A 21,744-nucleotide genomic window follows, 5' to 3' on the forward strand; every position below is an offset into this window, starting at 1 on the left:
TTTGTGTCTTGGTAGTTGTTTGGCATAGTGTGTCCAGCACTGTAGCTCGCTGGTTTTTGAGTGGTCCTGGGTCTGGCATTGAGATGGAGATCTCTGGGAGATTTTTGCCATTTGATATTACATGGAGCTGGGAGGTCTCTGGTGGACCAGTGTCCTGAACTTGGCTCTCCCACCTGAGAGGCACAGCCCTGATGCCTGGCTGAAGCACCAAGAGCCTGTCCTCCACACAGCTCAGAATAAAAGGGAGGAAAAAAAGAAAGAAAGAAAGAAGAAGATAAAATAAAATAAAATGAAATGAAATAAAATAAAGTTATTAAAATAAAAAATAATTATTAAGAAAAAAAAATTTTAAGTAGTTAAAAAAAAAAAAAAAAAAAGGACAGACAGAACCCTAGGACAAATGATAAAAGCAAAGCTATACAGACAAAACTCACACACAGAAGCATACACATACACACTCACAAAAAGAGAAAAATGGACAAAAATATATATATCGTTGCTCCCAAAGTCCACCTCCTCAATTTGGGATTATTTTTTGTCTATTCAGGTATTCCACAGATGCAGGGTACATCAAGTTGATTGTGGAGATTTAATCCGCTGCTCCTGAGGCTGCTGGGAGAGATTTCCCTTTCTCTTCTTTGTTCGCACAGCTCCTGGGGTTCAGCTTTGGATTTGGACCTGCCTCTGCGTGTAGGTCGCCTGAGGGCGTCTGTTCTTCGCTCAGACAGGACGGGGTTAAAGGAGCAGCTGATTCGGGGGCTCTGGCTCACTCAGGCCATGGGGAGGGAGGGGTACAGATGCGGGGCGAGCCTGCAGCAGCAGAGGCTGGCGTGACGTTGCACCAGCCTGAGGCACGCTGTGCGTTCTCCCGGGGAAGTTGTCCCCGGATCACGGGACCCTGGCAGTGGCGGGCTGCACCGGCTCCCAGGAGGGGCGGTGTGGAGAGTGACCTGTGCTCACACACAGGCTTTTTGGTGGTGGCAACAGCAGCCTTAGCGTCTCATGCCTGTCTCTGGGGTCCGTGCTGATAGCCACGGCTCGCGCCCGTCTCTGGAGCTCGTTTAGGCGGTGCTCTGAATCCCCTCTCCTCGCGCACCAGGAAACAAAGAGGCAAGAAAAAGTCTCTTGCCTCTTCGGCAGTTCCAGAGCTTTTTCCCCGACTCCCTCCCGGCCAGCTGTCTCGCACTAGCCCCCTTCAGGCTGTGTTCACGCCGCCAACCCCAGTCCTCTCCCTGCGAGCCAACCGAAGCCCGAGCCTCAGCTCCCAGCCCCGTCCGCCCCAGCGGGTGAGCAGACAAGCCTCTCGGGCTGGGGAGTGCTGGTCGGCACCGCTCCTCTGTGCAGGAGTCTCTCCGCTTTGCCCTCCGCACCCCTGTGGCTGTGCTCTCCTCCGTGGCTCCGAAGCTTCCCCCCTCTGCCACCCGCAGTCTCTGCCCGCGAAGGGGCTTCTAGTGTGTGGAAACCTTTCCTCCTTCACAGCTCCCTCCCACTGGTGCAGGTCCCGTCCCTTTTCTTTTGTCTCTGTTATTTCTTTTTTCTTTTGTCCTACCCAGGTTGTGGGGAGTTTCTTGCCTTTTGGGAGGTCTGAGGTCTTCTGCCAGCATTCAGTAGGTGTTCTGTGGGAGTTGTTCCACATGTAGATGTATTTCTGATGTATCTGTGGGAAGGAAGGTGATCTCTGCGTCTTACTCTTCCGCCATCTTGAAGCTCTCCCCAATGTAATTTAAATTTCAAGAAATCTTCTCCCTCAATTGCTAGTTCAGATTCTCTAGCTTCGTACAGAATTCTTTTATTAGAGTTCAAAAGAGAAACAACCAATAGGATACATGATTCATATATATACATATGTATATATATATATGACTCTGACAAATACAGGGATTCTGTAGAAATCTGTAGAAATCTTGATACATATGAGCAGATTTATTAAAGGAATTGGCTCACATGATTGTGGAGACCTCTCGTCGGCAAGCTGGAGAAATAGGAAAGCCAGTGGTGTTATTCAGCCCAAGTCTGATGGCCTGTGAATGGGTGGGTGATGGTGTAAACCCCAGTCTGAGTCTGAAAACCTGAGAATCAAAATAGATGAAGTCCAAGGGCAGAAGAAGATGGCTGTCTCAGCTCAAGCAGAGAGGAAATTCAATCTTCCTTCACATTTTTGTTCTCTTCGGGCCTTTAATGAATTGGATAACACCTACCCACATTTGCAAGACTGATCTTTACTCAGGCTACCGATTCAGATGCTAATCTCTTTCAGAGAAACCCTTACAGACATACCCAGAAATAATGTTTTCCCAGTTATCTGGGCACCCATTAGTCCTGTCAAGTTGACACATAAAATTAACCATCAAAATTCCTACCAAGTGTTGCTATCAGAACTCCATCTGGCACTTCTATTTTCACCTAGGCAGTCTAAGTCCTCTCTCCAGGTGCTACTTCTTTCCAACTTGATGGTGGTACCCATGCATAAAATGACAACAAAGCTTTGCAGTAAAGGAGTCCCAAAGAAATACTATTGCCCCCAGTATTTGGTAACTAAACAGGTTGTTTTTCATAGACATCTCTTCTTAGGTTCCAGCAAAGAAACATAAGAACCTGTTTTCTTGTGTTTAGATCAAAAGATATAGGATGATGATGGTACTATGCTGCATTCAGCATCACTACTCCACTTCTATGTCTATCGCTTTCCTGCAGACCCAAGCTCATTACATATGGCTACTTCTTGCCTGAAAATAACTGTCCCGGGAAGCATATCAGAGTTAATGCAGATATGTAAAGTTCTGCCAAGTCTACTCTACTAGTGTTCCAGACATTCATAGAAATGTGATTTCTATGTGATACCACACCAAAAAAACCAAATACACATGACATATAGTCCCCTTTGTCCTAAATATTCCATTCCTTTGCTCCTATCAACTTCTTAAATTCAGGCTATCATCATCCATATATTTATACTCACTATTCTTGTTTTCAGTCTCTTGCTAGACTTGAATCAAAAAGAAACCTTACAGTCATCAGTCTGCAAAAAGAAAGGTATCGGTTGATAAGCTGAGGTATTCAGGCCACTCTGTAAAAAGAAAATTCCTAACATGGGGAGGGGAGAGAGGTAGTCTGTATATTCAAGGGTCTTAAAATTCAGGAGAGAAGTTCACTTCAACTGTTACTAACTTTCTACCCTTCAAAGAAAAGTGAACAAACGTGTAGAAAATCAAAAAGGAAACTTTGTTCACACAGGGGAAGTGAGAATATATATTTTGTGTTCCTTTTGTATTCCTCTATTTGGCAAAGAAGCAATTAAGCAGGTGAGAGACAACCCTATGGAAACACAAACAGTAGAAGAAATCTGTCTAAAACATCTGTTTAAAAATTCTGAAGTCAGAAGATTAGAGATTGATAAAGAGAAATATTCTCTGTAATCAGTTTAACACCTGCTCACTGAATCCCCTAATGCTCTTGTGCTGTGCAGTGTTCTCCAAAACATGGATAACTCTGTCAATCAGGAAATCACTTAAATGAGGCCAAACCACCTTGTGGCAAAAACAACAGCAATAAAAACTGCAGGGACCATGGAAAACTTGAACATTGAAGATGTAAAAAAAGAAGAAAAACACAGAGTTTCATTTCTGTTTTTTGCAGTCCTTACTTAAGTGTTCCTTGTCTTGCTAATTTATTTTCAACAGAAAAGATACATTGCATTTTTCTATTGAGACCCCTTTTTCCCTTTCTTTCTTGACATTCTACTAAGATATATCCCTAGGTTTATAAGTAAAAACTATAAGAGTAATATTTTCTTCATGTCATGATCAACGTGTACTCTTTTTTCTATGATTCTGGTCTGGTGGCTCACGGTATCATCGTTATTTGAAACAAAGTAGTTAGAGGAGGAAAATGTTCAGCTATCAAAATTAATTTATAGTTAAAAACCATTATATGAATTTTAAAGACAACTTACAAATTAAAATTTACAGAATTCAAAATTTCTTTTTTTTTGACAAATTGTTTATTTAAAAAATGCCATTCATGTTCATGTGACAGTTTTACTTATTTATATTTTCAATTTTAGTATAATGATTGTTGAAATTTCAGCATTCTGATGACTACTGCTTTTGCCCAAATATAAACATGAAATTATGTGTAAATATTTTTCTAACCTTGTAACTGCTTTGACTATTTTAATTCTGTTCAAATAATGGTTTATTTGTTTGGTTTTTCACATACTGTTAACAAATGGTAACCAGACAACAATATAGAAACAGAAACTCTGTGTTGTCAAGCTTTGAAATTTTAATAAGATTAAACTTGAATTTCATTTCTGACTCTATAAATAATTTTACCAATTTTCTTACAAAAAGGTATATTTACATTTGAAGATCCTAAATTGACAGCATTTGCAGTTTATGTTCAGGTATGAAAAGAAAATAACAGAAAACAGCAAAAGAAGTTTACTTTTTGCATAAATTACTTCAAGTTTTCATAGTTGTTTTAGTTGGTGGGACTACAAAAGATTGCTGTCTTACATTGTAGATTTTAAATAAATGTAATTTCTGTAATGTTTCTGAAATTCATAGAAATAGGCTCAGATAATGCCTTTAAGATAGGATTCCCAGTACAAGAAGGAATTACATTCTCTGTAACTAGTCGAGTCCTTCAGTTGAATAAATTTGGTTGTGAGTCAACTAACACAACACTGAACCTGATGTCAGAATCACTGTTCCGGTCATGGCACTGCTGTTTCATTTCTCTAAGTCCTATTTCATCAGCAGCAAAAGTGAGGAATTTAACTGAAGTTGGGTTTTATATCATGTCAATATCATACGTATTCATTTCCCTCAAGCTGCTCCTGCCAGACCATGTCCTATGGTGTGTGCTCAACATGGGCCCACAGATAACACGCAGAATGTCATGTTGGCCTACTCAACCACAGAGAAATCGGAATCCCAGTACATCAAAAACTCTCAGCGTTTTGAAAACTGATTGATCTAGAACGGGAACAAACATTACTGACCTATGCCTAAATTTGATGGTGACTGACAGTTCTACAATATTCGTGGCTGGCATCCCTGTTTAAGCTTATGAGTATATGGGACTGCTACCTGACCTCTGTTCTCTCTCCATCCTAACTTACACCCCAGAAGCTTTGCTAGGGCCTGCTTCCTGCCTCCACACTGTCAGTTTCCAGACGTGTCATTTATCAAGTTCTGATATAAAAAGACTCCTCATGTAGTTAAGGAGGAAAACTTGGATTGCATGTACTTCTATTGACCTTTCCATTTGTTGACGTTGCAATTGGTAGCCACTTAATCAAAACTATGGCACGCCCTGTTTGGTCCTGATTATGTGTGCTTTACCTTACATAAGAAAACTTCATGGAGTGTAAGACGTTATTATGGAAAGAATAGTGGGAGTTGGGAGACCTTTTATCATCATCCATATTTTACCTCTTTAAAATTGAAGTGGCAAAATGTTAAGTCCAGCCACGGCCACCTGTTGGTTTCTTCATGAGTTTAGGACTGTGACAGTGGCTTATTTTCTAGGCAAATCCTTAATTAGATTACAATTTTTTAAAAAAAGATACTACATTGCATATGTATTGACATTCTGCTTCACTTTTAGAATATCTCTACTCCTGACTTAAATCTTTCAAAGTAGGTATTATCTAGTCATTTGAGGCTCAGAAAAACTAAGTAAATAGCCCTTAATTACAATGCTAGTTAGTGGCATTACAGACCATATCCTTTTGTCTGTAAAATTTGTGTTGTTTTCTACTACCTATTTTCTTACCATTTTGCTTAAAAAAAATCTCTCATTTCTCCAGGCAACTGCAGCTAAAATTATCCACTACACATTAACCCCCGTCCCTTTTTTAATAGTAGCTCTCAGCTGTCCGGTAACTCTCCCTGGATATTGACTTAGTGGCTGGTTTTTATTATTATTTAAAAGCCTGTAACTTATTTCTTTCTGTTCCTTACTCATTTCTATAAGACAAGACCCTGACTAAAGTAGTCCTTCTGGAGGTGGAGAAGAGAGAACCTCTGTTGAAACTAGCTGTCCCCAGAATTGTTCTCATACATGGTTAAATAGTAGGTACTCAATAAATATTTGCTGAAGAATCAATGAGAGATGGACCTAACAAAAATTAGTGCTTTATAAATAAAAGTAGTTTTAGGGCGCAATCAAACCTGTTTTCTTTATATTTACCCTTTGACAGATTAGGTCTGCCAACTGTAGAACATGAGAAAACAAACACATTGTGGGCTTGGGCACGAAGCATGTCCCCATAATGTCTCTTTATATATTTAATCAATCAGATCAATTTTGGGTAACTGAGTTATTTTCTTGGTTACAAATTCCCTTAAGATAGTTCAACCTATAATGCATTTATATTTGTGTCTACAGCTTTCTAAAGTGAATGCAAAAGATGGGATCAGCTTCAGTGGAAGTGGAAAGGGAGCAGGAAGGGAAAGGCAAGAAGAATGAGTATGTTATCTGGTTTCTTTCCATTTCTTTCACTCCATCATGATTAGATTACTTGATGGATTTTCCTTCTCCAAAGAATGTACAAAAGTTATCTTGAGAATTTCATGCAATATATGTTGTTAAGCTATCAACAAAGCACTTAATATTATCCTTGAACCAAATGTAGGATAAATAATGACTAATACTTGTTATAAATTGGCAAACATTACTATCACAGTAGTGTTTATAAAGCTTCAGTTACACATATGGGAAAATAATTGCAGGATGATATATCTTGCAAGGAATAAACCAAGACAGACCTATCTGATTCAGATTTTGAACTAAATGCTAGACTCTGTGTAACAGTTGGTCTTAATTGATTTCTTTGGATGGACATCTTTCTAAGTATGTAGAAAAATCATTATTTATATAACTGACTAAACAGGAGAATTAATGCCATCCATCAGTACTTATGAGACTTTCTAAAATCATATCTTCATTCATTTACAATTACGTAACCAGCATTAATAACATGTCACGGATGGAAAATGTCACAGAGAAATAGAGCACTTTAGTCTTCACAGACATGTTACTGTAGCCAAGAGATATAGATAACGTTATTCCACTCTAAGGGTGTATATACCACAGAGACTGCCGATTCAAAGTTTTATTCATTTTACAATGAACAAAATTCCAAGTTAGATTAACATGAGAATTTGGTAGCATGCATACAGTTCTTCTTCCATTAGGCTTTTGAGAAGCTCTGCATGTATTCTCAGTTGAAACCTGCAAACATGAAGTCCGCAGGACTTTAAGATTCCCTCACTGAGCAGAGAGAACGAGACTTCGGATCTCTGCCCAATAGACTGAACAATGACATCTCAGTAGAGTGATGGTCATTACTCCTTATTCCAAAACACAGGGGGCATTTCTAGTGAATCAGAGAGTAACAGTAGAGTGTGTTCACTGCTGCCCTGGCTCATGGGAAGTTTTCCAGCTGGTTATTCTCATCTCTATTTGGTTTAGCCAATTAATCTTTTCTTTCATGGATGTATCCAGACCAGAGGTACCTCTCCTCTCAAAACACACACACACACACACACAAACTATACCCTGAAGAGGCTTAAATGTCTAAGCATATTTTCCCAACTTGATCATATTCTTAGCTGCAGATTACTTCTAACACCATTTTCATTCATTGTTTAAACAACAACCTAAAATTATTTAAGTGACTTAATACCACTTTCCAAATGCCAGGGGAGAATCAAAAGAAGTGAAAAAATTTTTCATTAATGGAAATAAGTGAACATGGTAAAAAAGCAGCAAGGGAACAATTCCCAGGGAGCATATTAGCAAATGTGTAATAGTTTAACCATAATTTTGAGGTGTGTGCATATGTGTATTTGTATGTGCGTAAATGCTTTTAAAATGTAAAATAAGAATTGGTGTGGAGTTATGAAGGACTCAGCTAAAAAGCAACCTCAGTGAGATCTCTAAACACTGAATCTCAGTAGGTCCCACCTCATGATTCTTTATTTCAATTCACTGTTTGATTCCTTTACTGTGCTGCACATTTTATAATTACTGGTCATTTCTCTCTGGTATGCCTCCCCCACTAGATTTTAAACTTCTTAAAGTCAGGGATTTGTTTTGTTCACTATGTACCACCTAGAGCCTAACAAAGTGCTTGTTGCAAATAATGCTTGTTAAGTGATCAAAGTAACAAAGATATGGAATTTAAAATTCCACAGGTTTTTGTTTTTGTTTTCTTCTTTATGCTTGCTATACTTCAATTGAAGGTCCAGAATACTTTAAAAAAAAAAAAAAAATCTTACGGTACTATGTGGGTAGGAAAAAAGATACAGCTGAAGCTGAAAAGCCATTTTTTAGGAGAAAGTATTTGTGCTTTCTTTCATTAAGTACCCACAAATGTGCAAGGCTCTATGCTAGATTCCAGGTAGAGAAATATGCCCTTGCCATACAATGGCCCATAACCAATTGGGGAGATTGACAGCTAAACAAACAATGTCAATATAACATGGTTCTCTGTTGTATGAGAAAGACTCTCAAGATAAGATAGACATGTTTTCACAGAGATGACCTTTAGTTTCGGTCATTAATGTTGAGTAAACTTTTTATTAGTGAAAAGAAAGAGAAAACACTCCCTAGAAAAAGAAAGAGACAGCCAAAGGGCACAGCATGGTCACGAATACAAAGCAATTTAATGCAGCCTTTCTTGAACGTGCAGGATAGATGGGAATGAAAAGAGAAAAGAACAGAAAATGCTTGGTCTTCAATTATATTTAAAGTGTTAATCTACTGTTTTCCATCTTCACCAAGATTATGATTAATAGAAATGATTTGAGTGGAAGCAAGTGGAGTTTGGATTAAGATTTTAAAGGAGATTTCAGACTTCCATCATTGCTAATCTTAAAGAGCAGGGCAATCAACCTCTTTCTATAAGTTAGATCAGCTTGATAATGAAGAAATAGAATATATACTACTTCGAGGTCTTTTTCTTTCTAATTTTGTGACACCTTATGAAAAAATAACTCTATTTGTAATTTACTGTGTGAAACTCAAAGTTTAAGACTTCTGGAAATGTGAATTCAAAAACTTGAATCCTTATTACAATTGCTTTTCTATAGTTTACATTTACAGAAGCTTGCAACTTTCTTACTAGAGCCCCAATATAAAACTTTACTTGAAATGAGTATAAGTATTCTTATTTCATTTATCACTTTTTACATGGTAAGTAAAAAACCCTGAATTTTCAGAGACAAGGACAATTGTTTCACTAATCCCCTAAAAGATGTCATGCTGCCATTTCTGTATATGTTTGGAAACTTTACACAGGCCTCTACATAATGAATCATTCACATACATAATCCGCTTCTTTTTAAACTTTGGGATAAATAAGGATCACCCCAAAGATAATTTAAAAATTCACAATTTACTACATTAGAGAAAAATGCTGAGAGGAAAATATTATATTCAATAACTCAAGGCTAGACTTTAACCTGGTAGAAATAAGTAGAGACAACGTGGAGAGGAACTGGGGCCCCCAGGGCATGCACTGCAGGTTGGTCTTTCAATTGCTGCAAACCAGAGTGATGGGCTGTAGAATCATCACCAAATGGTTCTCCTATTTTTTTTTCACTGAGGAGATTAAAGATACCTCGTGTAATGTGCTCATGTTCTGTACTCTCCACATGGGAATATTCATTACATCAGTTATTGTACTCCGTGTCTCTCACATCATACACACACACATCTTACAAGGGGACATCATCCTTGTAGTAGGAGACCCCGTGGGACCCTATCCTTCTTTCTTCCACGCATCTCTCTTCTCCCAAACTCTGCTTTCTATCTAAATTATTTCCTCATATCCACCAATCACTCAGAGCCAAATTTCTCAAGACACTTTATCTTCATTTCCTTACCATGTACGTTCAAATTTCTGTCTTTAAGGATATTTCCAAAAAACATAAAAGACATTAAAATTTAAGGTTTCATTTAGAAACTTTTCAATTAGGCCTCTGTAGTGTCTGAGTTGCCCTGTCCTTATACAGTCTAGAAATGTCCCAATTTTTACTCAAATAAGTATTCTCTGTTAAGTGTACCCATTTTGTTTATTACTCTTTCCCATTCAATTCTCTCTGCACTTTGCCCTTTATCACTTATATTGCTTGTTTTCCCTTCTCTTCTTTATTGGCTATTACCCAATAGCTCAAAATGTGAGCTCCCACTTTCTCTAGGAGCTTCACATCTGTCTAGACACACACACACACACGCAACACATGTTCACACACACCTCCCTTTCTAAACATTCTATCTCTCTCATATCTCTCAATTCCTCCAAGTCAAATTTCTCAAAAGACACTCACTGTCACTATTTCCTTACGACCCATGGGCTACCTAATCCTCACCCCAATTCCTCTAATTACTTATCATTCAGAGGAAAACAGTGACCCACAAACTGAAAATCAATTCACTCCATGTCTCTGTAGCACTTTGCTAACTTCACCCCAATGCACACTCTTCCTTCAGCTATACATTTCTGTGGGCTTCTAGGAAGCTCCCTGACCACTGGTGGCAAGCCATCTCTACCTTTCCTTCATGGCCTTAAGAGAAGGTGGCATACAAGCTGGACTTTATTCCAGTTAGGTTTCTCTACACTCTTCCCCTCCTTTCAGAGACCATGCCTACTGGAGGCTTTGGAGGCTCAAGTCCAAATTTCTGTAATTCTGTGGTAGTATTACCAAAATTTCTGAGCAGAATCTAACCAAAATAACGTCATGAAAGAATCAATTGTTATAGCAGCTATGTTCTTGCTCAGTTTCTTTGTAATGACTCAGTTACTCAACCAAAAGCCCCATCAGGAGAAATTTGAAGGGTAGAACACTCTGCAGCTCCATGGACCTCTGTGATGACAATATATTACTCATAGTCTCCCCCAGGTCATCTGTTAAAACACAGGACAGGGCGCATGTCAATTTACCTGCTCTGAGGTGAAATGTGGGGAGTAAACACATAAACAAAACCAAGAACCTAGATAAGATCATCAAATGGCTTCCAGAGAGGAAACATGCACTCTGAAGTATGGATGACAAGGAGGACTGACATCTAAGAGGAACTTTTTGTAACATTTTCTCTCATGTCTTTAAAACAAATACCTATTTTTGAAACTTGATTTTAAAAAGCTTCTTTCCAATTGACATTCTAGAAATATGAGGTCTACAACTGATCAACTTATTATTACAGGGTCAGTAACTTGATAGACTATAGTCTTCCTCATGACCCAGATCACTGTACAGGCAAAGAGCTGTGCAGGTGGCTAGCACAATGGTGAAGATAAGTTATTTTGCTATTACTACTGAGCCTTTGTTCAAGATAAGGGGCTTTTTTGTTTGTTTTTACTGAAGAATATCATGAGACATTTGTTACAAAGGCAACATGTAAAAATATTTTTCAGACATTGAAAAAAAAAAAGACTATGCCACTCTTTTCCTCTTTATTGTCTCAAAATAATTAGGTTCCAATAACTAATTTCACTTCTGATAATAAAAATAAATATCACCATTTTAAACCAATATGTACTATTATAAAATCTTTAAAATATCTCTTGTTTTTTATGTTTGTTCTTAAATTTTCTAGGTGTTATTTTTTTTTATTTTTATTTATTTATTTATTTATTATTTATTTTTTTTTCTAGGTGTTTTAAACCAACAAGTAAACAGGATCACACTATGACTATAACACTGTAAGAGTAAAAGGCTACACAGAACATTCTTCTTTTCCTTGGAAACCTGTATAGATTGCAGGAAAAATGTGTACAGCTATTCATAATCATTTTTTATTTGTCAAATAAGTTAGCATCACTATGATTGCTCATGAGTTTCAATTAGCATAATAAATATCTTCAATATTATCTCAAGGAGAATTTTTTCTTTTGAAACAAATAGATTTAAAAAAAAAATTCTCAAAATTACTTGGATACCATATCATTTAGACAAAATATGTAACACTACATAACTAGATCTTATTTGCATGTCCCTTTAATATTTGCTTATTAATGAATACTAATATTCTTTTTGCATGAAGAAATTATGTAATAAAAATATGAGATGCCTTTCTAAAACCATATAATCAGGGAATACTGGTATCAGTTCAGGCTGAGTAAGTATGACTTAAGGCAATACTTAAATTATCGACTGATGCTTAAAGAATATGTTCATAAAAGGCTTGAATTAAGTAAAGTGGTCAAAGGTGTGTGTCCATTTACCAATCTTTATGCACTCCAATTTTGATTTGATTCACTTGTCCACATGTTTCCACTGCTACTCACAGAATTCTCTTAATGTTAAAACATTTTAGTAAAAAAAACGTATATTTGCTTCCCGTTAGTAAATAGTAAAAATTATTCAATTGCAGTTTAGTAGCTTATTAATATGGATTTGATCCAGTGGTATGGCTGTTTGACTACATGAAAAAGATTCATTGTCAAGTCTGATGTCATTGACAAATACTCTCAGCATTCTCTTGTAGATAATATGTATCCATTCTAGTTTATTCACTGGTAAAAGTAAATATAGCACTTAAAAAGCATTTACATTTACACTTGAAAAGCATGGACATTATTTGCTACTTTAAATTAATTTGATCCAATGTTGACTTCATTTAGCAATAACTATTTAGTTAAAAGACATGATTTCAATAATCATTTTTAAAATAATTAGACTTTAGGGAAATTGAGCATGACATGAAAGTTAAAAGAAGAGCTGTATTTTCCCCACTTTTGGTAACCCTAGGGTTGGAAGACAGAAAAAGGTCAAAGTTCAGGTGGGTCATAAAAAGGATTTTACCCAGGCACTGCGTGATCCATGTCATCCAGTTGTCTCCCAGTTGTAACCAAAGTCAAAAACAAATAAAATGGATATTAAACAAGGAAATAGTAAACTAATCTATTGATGTTTGAAGACAAAAACATAACTTTTTCAACTTAATGAATATGTTAATGGAAGCAATTCTCCCTTTATATCTTTTTGCTGGGAAGGATACTATACAGTTTTTTGTTTCGTTTTATTTTTTTACCTTACCAAAATTTACATTCTGCTCTCTCTGGGTGGTTTGAAGACAAAAGCTATTTGTTTGGTCATTCAATGCCAAAATAGTAATTTGGTGGAGGACAATTTAATCTATTTTGTCCTTTCTTACTCATTACCTATATACCTCTATTTCACTCCCTTAGCTTCACTATTGCAATGCCAATCAGCCAAAAGGGGAGAATGAACCAGAAAGAGGTTGTCAACATGCAATTTTGAGACTATAAAGCTGCAACAATTGCTTCTTAGGATAAAACCTATCAAGGCAAAAGTAAAATGTAAGGTTATAACTCTACTGGCTCCTTGAAGGAATATGAAAACAGAGGCTCTGTGGTCAGTTTACAGCATAGAAGGGGAAGTGAGGAGAACTCAAATTTGGCAACTCTGATTTCACTGCTTTTTTAGGGGAGAAAGTGCTGGTATCAAAGGACTTAAACCCTCAGTTCCTGGACAAGCATAAATGTATTGAAAATGATTCAATTAGCAACTCCAAACAATTTTAGATGTACCAAGCAACCTTCTAAATATAATTTGATTCCCCATGTTTTATTTATAATTGTAAATTAATAATTTGAAATTCTCATTTATTGAAGAAAATTTAAGTTGTGGCACAGTTTTCTATCTCAATATATTGCTTAAGTGAGTCCTTCTGCCTTAGGCAAGGAACATGATCTGAATTGTGTTTAATAGATACTAATGTGGTGGTTTGAGCAAAATTCAACAGAGAAGGGAGAGACTGGGAACAGAGGCCAGTTAAATGGAGTAGTTTGAGACTTAGTAAGGTTGTAGAACTTGGGGAAATCAAATGGTTAGGTAATGGATAAATTAAAAACGAAAGCACACAGGTAGCATATAATATGGGACAAGACGTAGGAGAGTAATTTATGAATAAAAATAGTAATCCAAAACCTAGCGGTCCAGCAGTTAAGACTCAGCGCTTCCACTGCAGGGGGTGCAGGTTCCATCCCTAGTCTGTGAACTAAGATCTCTCATGCCACAAAGTACGGCCAAAAAAGAAAAAAAGAGTTTTGCTTTGTTTTGATATTTGGTTTGGTATGAACAACTTTATAGACTGAGAAGAAGAATAAACAAGCATTTTATAGATATTATTGGTGCAAAACTTTTAAAAATGTTATCTATTTTATATTAGAGCTTTTTAATATAAAATATTAATAACTGAAAAGAAACTTTGTTACTGTTTTCTTTCCATAGCAAAAGGAAAGGAAAGGAAAGGGACCAAATAATTTTAGCTCTTGCATTTTTTAGTCTACTTCTCTACTGGAATAATAATTTGTGCACATTAAAAAAATTATAATAATTTCAGAAATAGACTACTCTTTTTCAAATGTAAAGGAAGAATGGTGGTAAGCTACTAATTATTTTAATTAACTGAAGAATCTTAGAATATTAATTATAATTTTTTACAGTATATCTTTATCTCATTTTTTAAATCAAGTGATGACAACCTTAGGTAATGGGTACACAATTAACTCCTCATTTATTCGTCTCTCAGGGCGTACTTCAACTCTCCATATATCAACCTAGGTTACTTTTTTGTTTTGTTTAATTAAGTATCAGGTTTTAATATAATTTTAGTGTCCATCATGTAACTGCATGAGGAAACTGGAATTGCTGACAGTCATTAATTCCTTCATCAGACTCAAAGTTAATTTTATCTGTTATTGTCTCACCAAATAATAAATATAATTAGAATCAAATGTAACAATAAACATATACTCATCTCTTCCATTCAGGACCAACATTTTAGAAAGACTAATATTAAGAAATGATTTGGCTTTCATTTTTAAGATTGTACTAATTCAAATTATTAGCCTGTGTACACATGTACCACATAAACAAATGAGTCATCTGTCTTTCTCATCCACGTATCATTTTATTTTATTTTATTCTGAGTAATCACTAAAAAAATTAGAATGAAACCTGTAACTTCATTTCAAAAATTACAATATACTAAAATGTGGAAATGCTGAATACAATTCAGAACTGGATGGGCAACAGGGTGGGTAACGGAGGGAAGTGAAGCTGCATAAAAAATAAGTGAAGACAAAGTGATAAGTTGAATTGATTAACTTCACAATAAGAAGCAATTCAGTACTACAGAATATGCAATATGGACCAAAGAACTCCCATTTTTCTGGATAATAGAACAATCATTCTGCAGAAAGAACTATTATTTAAATTTCATTTGGGGTGGAGGTAAGACACTTCCATTGCTAATGATTTAGAAGCATCATTCTTGTACATGTTGTGTACAATGAGCAAATCCAAATGTCCATGAATCTCAAACATTAAGGAAAACATAATTGCAATCCAGTTTGCATAATGAAATATAAAAAAGCCATATAATTCTTATCTTAAATTTATAAAGATGTACCATAAGAAGCAGGAAAATGTACCTAAAATTCATATAGAATGACCCAAAATAACCAAAGCAATAATTGAGCAAAAAGAACAAAACTGGAGGCTTCACACTCCCTGATTTCAAATTATATCACAAAGCTATAGTAATCAAAACAGTATACGACTTGAATAAAACCCAACACATAGGGCTTCCCTGGTGGCGCAGTGGTTGAGAGTCCGCCTGCCAATGCGGGGGACACGGGTTCGAGCCCTGGTCCGGGAAGATCCCACATGCCTCAGAGCAACTGAGCCTGTGCACCACAACTACTGAAACCCACGAGCCTAGAGCCCGTGCTCCACAATAAGAGAAGACACCGCAATGAGAAGCCCATGCACCGCAACGAGGAGTGGCCCCCGCTCGCCGCAACTAGAGAAAGCCCGCACACAGCAACGAAGACCCAACGCAGCCAAAAATAAAATAAATAAATATTTAAAAAAACCCAAAAAACCCAACACATAAACCAAAGGAACAGAATAAAGAGCCCAGAAATGATCCCACACATATGTGGTCAACTGTCTTTGACAAGGACACCAAGAATACAAAATGGGGAAAGGATAGTCTCTTCGATAAATGGTGTTGGAAAAACCAGATGTCCACGTGCAAAAGAATGAAATTGGAACCATATCTTACACCACACATGAAAATCAACTGTAAATGTATTAAAGCCTTAAACATAAGACCTGAAACCTTAAAATATCCAGAAGAAAACATAAGGAAAAAACTGCTTGACATTGGTCTTGACAATGATTTTTTGCATTTGACGACACAGACAACAAAAGCAAAAATAAACAAGCAGAATTACATCAAGCTAAACAGTTTCTGCACAGCAAAGGAAACAATCAACAAAATGGAAAAAACAACCCACAGAATGGGAAAAAATATTTGCAAACCATATATCTGATATGGGATTAATATCCAAAATATACAAGAAACTCCTATAACTCAATAGCAAAACAAACAAATCACCACCACCAACAACAACAAAAACACAAAAAAAACCCACATAGCAATAACAACAACAACAAAACTAATTAAAACATAGGCAAGGGACCTGAACAGACATTTTTCTAAAGAAGACATACAAATGGCCAACAGATATATGAAAAGGTGCTCAGCAAATCAAAACCACAATGAGATATCACCTCATACCTGTTAGGATGGCTATTTGACTATTAAAAAAAAGGGGGAAGATGGGGAGGTAACAAGTATTGGCTAGGATGTGGAGAAAAGGGAACCCTTTTCCTTGGTAGTACTGTAAATTAGCATAGCCATTATGAAAAGCAGTATGGAGGTTACCTCAAGAAATTAAAAGTATAACTACTATATGATCTAGCAATTCCACTCCTGGGTATTTATCCAGAGAAATTGAAATCAAGATTTTGAAGAGATATTTGAACTCCCATGTTCATCACAGCATTATTCACACTAGTCCAGATAGGAAACAACTTAAAGGCCCATAGATTGATGAATGAATAAAGATGTTGCATACACATACAATGTAATATCGTTCAGCCTTAAAACAGAAGGAAATCTTACCATTTGTGACAACATGGATGAACCTGGAGGACATTATGCTAAGTGAAATAAGCCAGAAACAGAACTACAAATACTGTAGGATCTTACTTATATGTGTAATCTAAAATAGTCAAACTCATAGGAGCAGAGAGTGCAGTGGCAATTGTCAAGAGGTGGGGATAGGTGAACACGGGGAGGTGATGGTCAAAGGGTACAAAGTTTTAGTTATGCAAGATAAATTCTGGGGATCTATTATATAGCATTGTGTCTATAACTAACGATACTTTATTATGTACTTAATATTTTCTAAGACGGTAGACATTACATTAATTGTTCTTACCACAAAATAATAATAAAGAGGGTTGGAGGAAACTTTGGGAGGTGATGGATATGCCTAAGACCTTAATGGTGGTGATGGTTTTATAGGTGTATATTTATCCAAATTCATTGAGTTGTATACATTAAATATGTAGAGATTTTTGCATTTCAAAAACAAAAAAATAAATAAATGAATGCTTTAACTAAGGGTGCTAGTTTAATATAGTAACTTTATTAGGGCTTTGTGTGAGTTGTAGTTGAAGAGGTTAGAGAGAAATGATTTTAGGCTAGTATACAGGGATCTTCAAGTTTTCTGAAAGATAGATGAAATACAACATATTTTTTTCAAAGTTTTCTATTCCTGGGCACACTTCATTTATTTTAATTTTCTCTAATATAGCTGAGGCTCAATGTAGAACACATAACAATCACATGTCCTTAAATGTGATTTTTATAGGCATTTTGTGATTAATAGAGGGATGTATCACAGCTGTGGAGATGCTGGTGAAGGGTTGTTGTTTGAAAAGGATATCCTTCATTATTATAATAGAAGAGGAATTAAAAGTCTCAAAAGTCTACTAGTAATATGTAAATTTTTGGTGTTGATGTTAAATTACTAGATTTGGTTTTACACATATGTTAAGATTTCAATGCTTTTCAAGTTTTCTTGCAAAATGATTGGTCTTAAATACCCTTTCCATGGCTGACAGTACTCACTAACCACATACTTTGAGTATGGGCCCTGACGGTCATGTTCATTGCTCTGTTTGATCTCCTACCCTGCACGTTTTCTTCATGACAGCGAGGGAGTTGGAGCAGTGGTTGCTAGGAATATTTCTGGAAGTGGTTCTTATTCTTGGATGTTTAGCAGTAAACTAACTTAAAAGAGGAGAGACTGAACCACCTACATATATGAAACAGAATTCAAATGAAATAAGTCCTCAACTCCAACAGTAGCCTCTCCAAGACCACATGGAATTAGTGAACGTGTGACAGAGGGGAAATCAGAGTATGAAGAAGCAGTCTTAACTGATTGTAATTATCATTTTACTTTTGCAAGATTTTACAAAAATAAATGACCATGAGAGTGCATTGCTGCAACTCCTCTCTGGTCCTAGAAAGGGGCCAGCATAAGTGAAATTAAGCTTCATTAGCACCATAATAAATGTACCTCTGAGCCCCAGCTGAACATAGCTGCACTATGAAGCAAACAGGAATGAAGAACTCATGAGGAAAATGACAGCCGAAAGAGGCGAAGCTCGGCTTAAAGAAGAGAGCTTTAGGAAATGCAGCCAGTGACTCTGGGGGCAGAGCCTGAGCATGAGCATCCCAGCTTAGGCATTTCAATTTAGGCAAATCACTCGAGTGACCGTGACATTGGAATTAGTGGGAATCACTTCACTTTGCAGATATTTATTGGGTGCCTATTATGTTCAATGCACTGGCTATTTTTCCTCAATCTATATAGCAGGTTAGGGTAATGAGATTATACATTACATAGATTATAAAAACAAAGGCCTATGTTATGAGAGTAATAAAACATAAATTAGGTATGACAGAGTTGAATTAATGGAGGAAATTATTTTATCTATTTGAGGGGATCAATTTTCCAGTAGTATATAAACTTTGAGCGGTCTTGAAAGTTAATAGGTTTAAGAGAAGAAAATCCAATGAAGATAAGAGAGTCCAACGTGAGTAAATTTGTTTTGGAAGTTAAAATTCACAGGGATATATATAGCCCAGCATGCAAGATTTTTTGACAACCGCTGAGCAAACGTTCCTATGCCGACTTCCTATGCCACACTGGTATCTCCCAAACATATGGCTCACCTTCAGACTCCTGTGTCGTTCACCTTCAGTTCTACATGCCAGGAACACCCCTGTCCATTCACCTCTGCCTGGTTACCTCCTATTCATGCCTCATATTCCATCTCAGTGTTGCTCTCCAGTAAACTCCTTCTGCCTTGTCCATAGCATAATAAATTACTCTTCCCTACGTATCTTCCTAGCATATTGCATACCACATTTTGTGTCTAACTCTGCCTGCTAAACTGAAGTCATTGAGGTTTGGAATAATGATTCATTCTTTTTGTAACCTCTATGTGCTTAGCATAGTGCTTTAAGTTCAGAAGAACTTGATAAACATTTGATGAATGAATGAAGGAAGAGAATTTTAAAATATGCCATGGTCTGCCAATATCCCTGAAGGGTCTTCTTTCCTTGCTGTTTTATTTGTGAGAAAAATAGTAGTTAAACTCATTCTATTTTACATTGTATTTTACTAAAAAGAAACAAGAAAATACAAACTTACTAAAAACCAAAGAAACAAATATTTAAGTGAGTTTTATGTATATGTATAGGTATATATTTATACATGTATACATACACGTATACATTATATGTATTATATATATATATGTTTAAAGGCCTAAAGAAAATATGCATCAAGAACACATTGCTCATAAACTAAGGGAATAAAAATGTATAAATCTGTTGAAATTGCTAAATACTCCAAATTCTCTGCCTCATCCCTATTCATTGACTTGCATTTTTACTACCATTATAAAAAGAATAGGAAAGTAACAGTGAGTTTTAATATAGTCTGCCTAAATGTGCATGTTGATTGCTTTCCTTTCCAAGGTCTATAATGATTTAAGGCGGGGGGGAAAATTTGATTGCTAAGTTATGGTCAACTGCATTACGTGATGCATTGATAAGTTCAAAATAAGGTTGATAAAACAAACTATACTGAATTCTATCCCCTTCCCCCCACAGAAAGAGAAAACTTTCCATTTTACTGGAACTACTAGGTCTCAATCTGCAAACACTTATGAAAGTGAGTGTAAAGTGGAAAATACAATTTAAGTATCAGCTATAGTGCATTGAGTTCCTTCTCCTGAAAATTGGAGAAGACATAACACATTTTTTTCAATCTATGCAAGAAACAACAGAAAATCATTCAGTGGTCAGAAGGAAGGGCTTTCAGATATCCAGCAGTCTGGCTTTGGATTTCTTAATACTATTACATTATTTTCTTCTTGCTAATTCAAATTCAAATGTAAAACTTCATATTATAATAATAATGTAATGGAGCATGCGTTATAACTAATATGTAAGATACTCTAAGTATTACAGTTATTATTGCAAGTGTAAATTCTTAGAACAATATACACAAATGTTCACAGAAACTTTTTATACTTAGTAGGTAAGAGGCAACATTAATTTTGTGAACAAATTCTGTTTCACATTGCTCATACCACATCTTGAACCCTTAGCAACTTTATTTCTAAACTTTCAGGGGATGTCATGTTATTTAGCCTTAATCTTCTCATTGAATATTTGTTTCCCACCTGAGTAATCTGTGTTGTTTTTACAGCTTCTAGTGCCCTTGAAAAAAAAAATGTCAGTCCTCTGACAGCCATAATTACTCACCTCTACCTCCTAGGAGCCGTAGATGTTCCAGGGTGCTACCCTGGCCCACAGTGTGCCAGAGCAGGGCAATGGAAAGGAAAAGTCCTATTCCCAACTCTTTCATCAGCACTGAAATCTACAATGTAAGTGCCTTTAGTTTCCAACGTACTCATCTTAGATTCACAAGTTCACTCAGTAAACCAGCTGCCATACCTCAAATCTCTATAATGTAGCTCAAAAAAATGCCTCATATCAAAACCAGCAGACATATCATGTCCTTCACTGTTCTTGTTTCCACTATCTTTCTTCTCAGACTTTGGTACACACACACACATACACACACACACTAACAGACACAAAAAGTTTCAAGTAGATAAAAACTTTAACACCTAAAAACATTTTAAAAATCTTACTTCTTTTCTCACTCCAAACAAAAATCTTTTTACCTGCCAACACATGCAGATATTACTTGGAAAATTTGCCTATCTGCCAATTCAGTAAACAGCTAGACCTCGAATATGACTAACTACATATTTCTCATGTTGTATTCTAAGCACCAAAAGGCAAAACTGTATTATAATTTATACATATTGTCTTTAATTTGTAATATTATTGAGTTATTTTTACATAAATCAGCAAAAAATAATTTTAAGTGAATGGGTAGTTCCAAGAGATAAGAAATTCAAGTCTCACTCATGTCAATATTTATAACAACTACCACATGGGGTTTATTAAAGAATTAAATGAGTTAATATTCACAAAGTACCTATAATAGTGTCTGACCACAGTACGTGTCATGTATATGATAGACATAGCGATAGTGTGGTTTGTTTTGGTGAAATGTGCCTGGAGGTAAATAGGTAAAAGAAAAATAGAAAAACAGAACAAAACACTATACTTCCCAGCCTGATTTGTTTTATTTCTGTATGTTCTTTAATATCACTCCTCCTGTCTAAGGTCTTTGAACTTGCTCTGTCAGACACCCTCCCATAGTTCAGATTCAGGCTTTCAATGGCT

General features: G+C 36.2%; 2 long non-coding RNA genes across 2 annotated transcripts; one reads left to right on the forward strand and one right to left on the reverse strand.

The window, feature by feature from the left end:
* The first annotated feature begins 1,332 nt into the window (after positions 1–1,332).
* On the forward strand, positions 1,333–13,777 carry LOC309629257. Its single transcript, XR_014244954.1, has 2 exons — positions 1,333–11,613; positions 11,672–13,777. It is a non-coding gene; the product is annotated as an uncharacterized lncRNA (long non-coding RNA).
* On the reverse strand, positions 13,625–20,606 carry LOC309629256. Its single transcript, XR_014244953.1, has 2 exons — positions 15,945–20,606; positions 13,625–15,631 (listed from the first exon to the last, which is right to left on the reverse strand). It is a non-coding gene; the product is annotated as an uncharacterized lncRNA (long non-coding RNA).
* Between the last annotated feature and the right edge of the window lie 1,138 nt (positions 20,607–21,744).

The sequence above is a fragment of the Balaenoptera borealis genome (assembly GCF_965194805.1).
Source record: "Balaenoptera borealis genome assembly, chromosome: 5".
Classification (NCBI taxonomy): domain Eukaryota; kingdom Metazoa; phylum Chordata; class Mammalia; order Artiodactyla; family Balaenopteridae; genus Balaenoptera; species Balaenoptera borealis.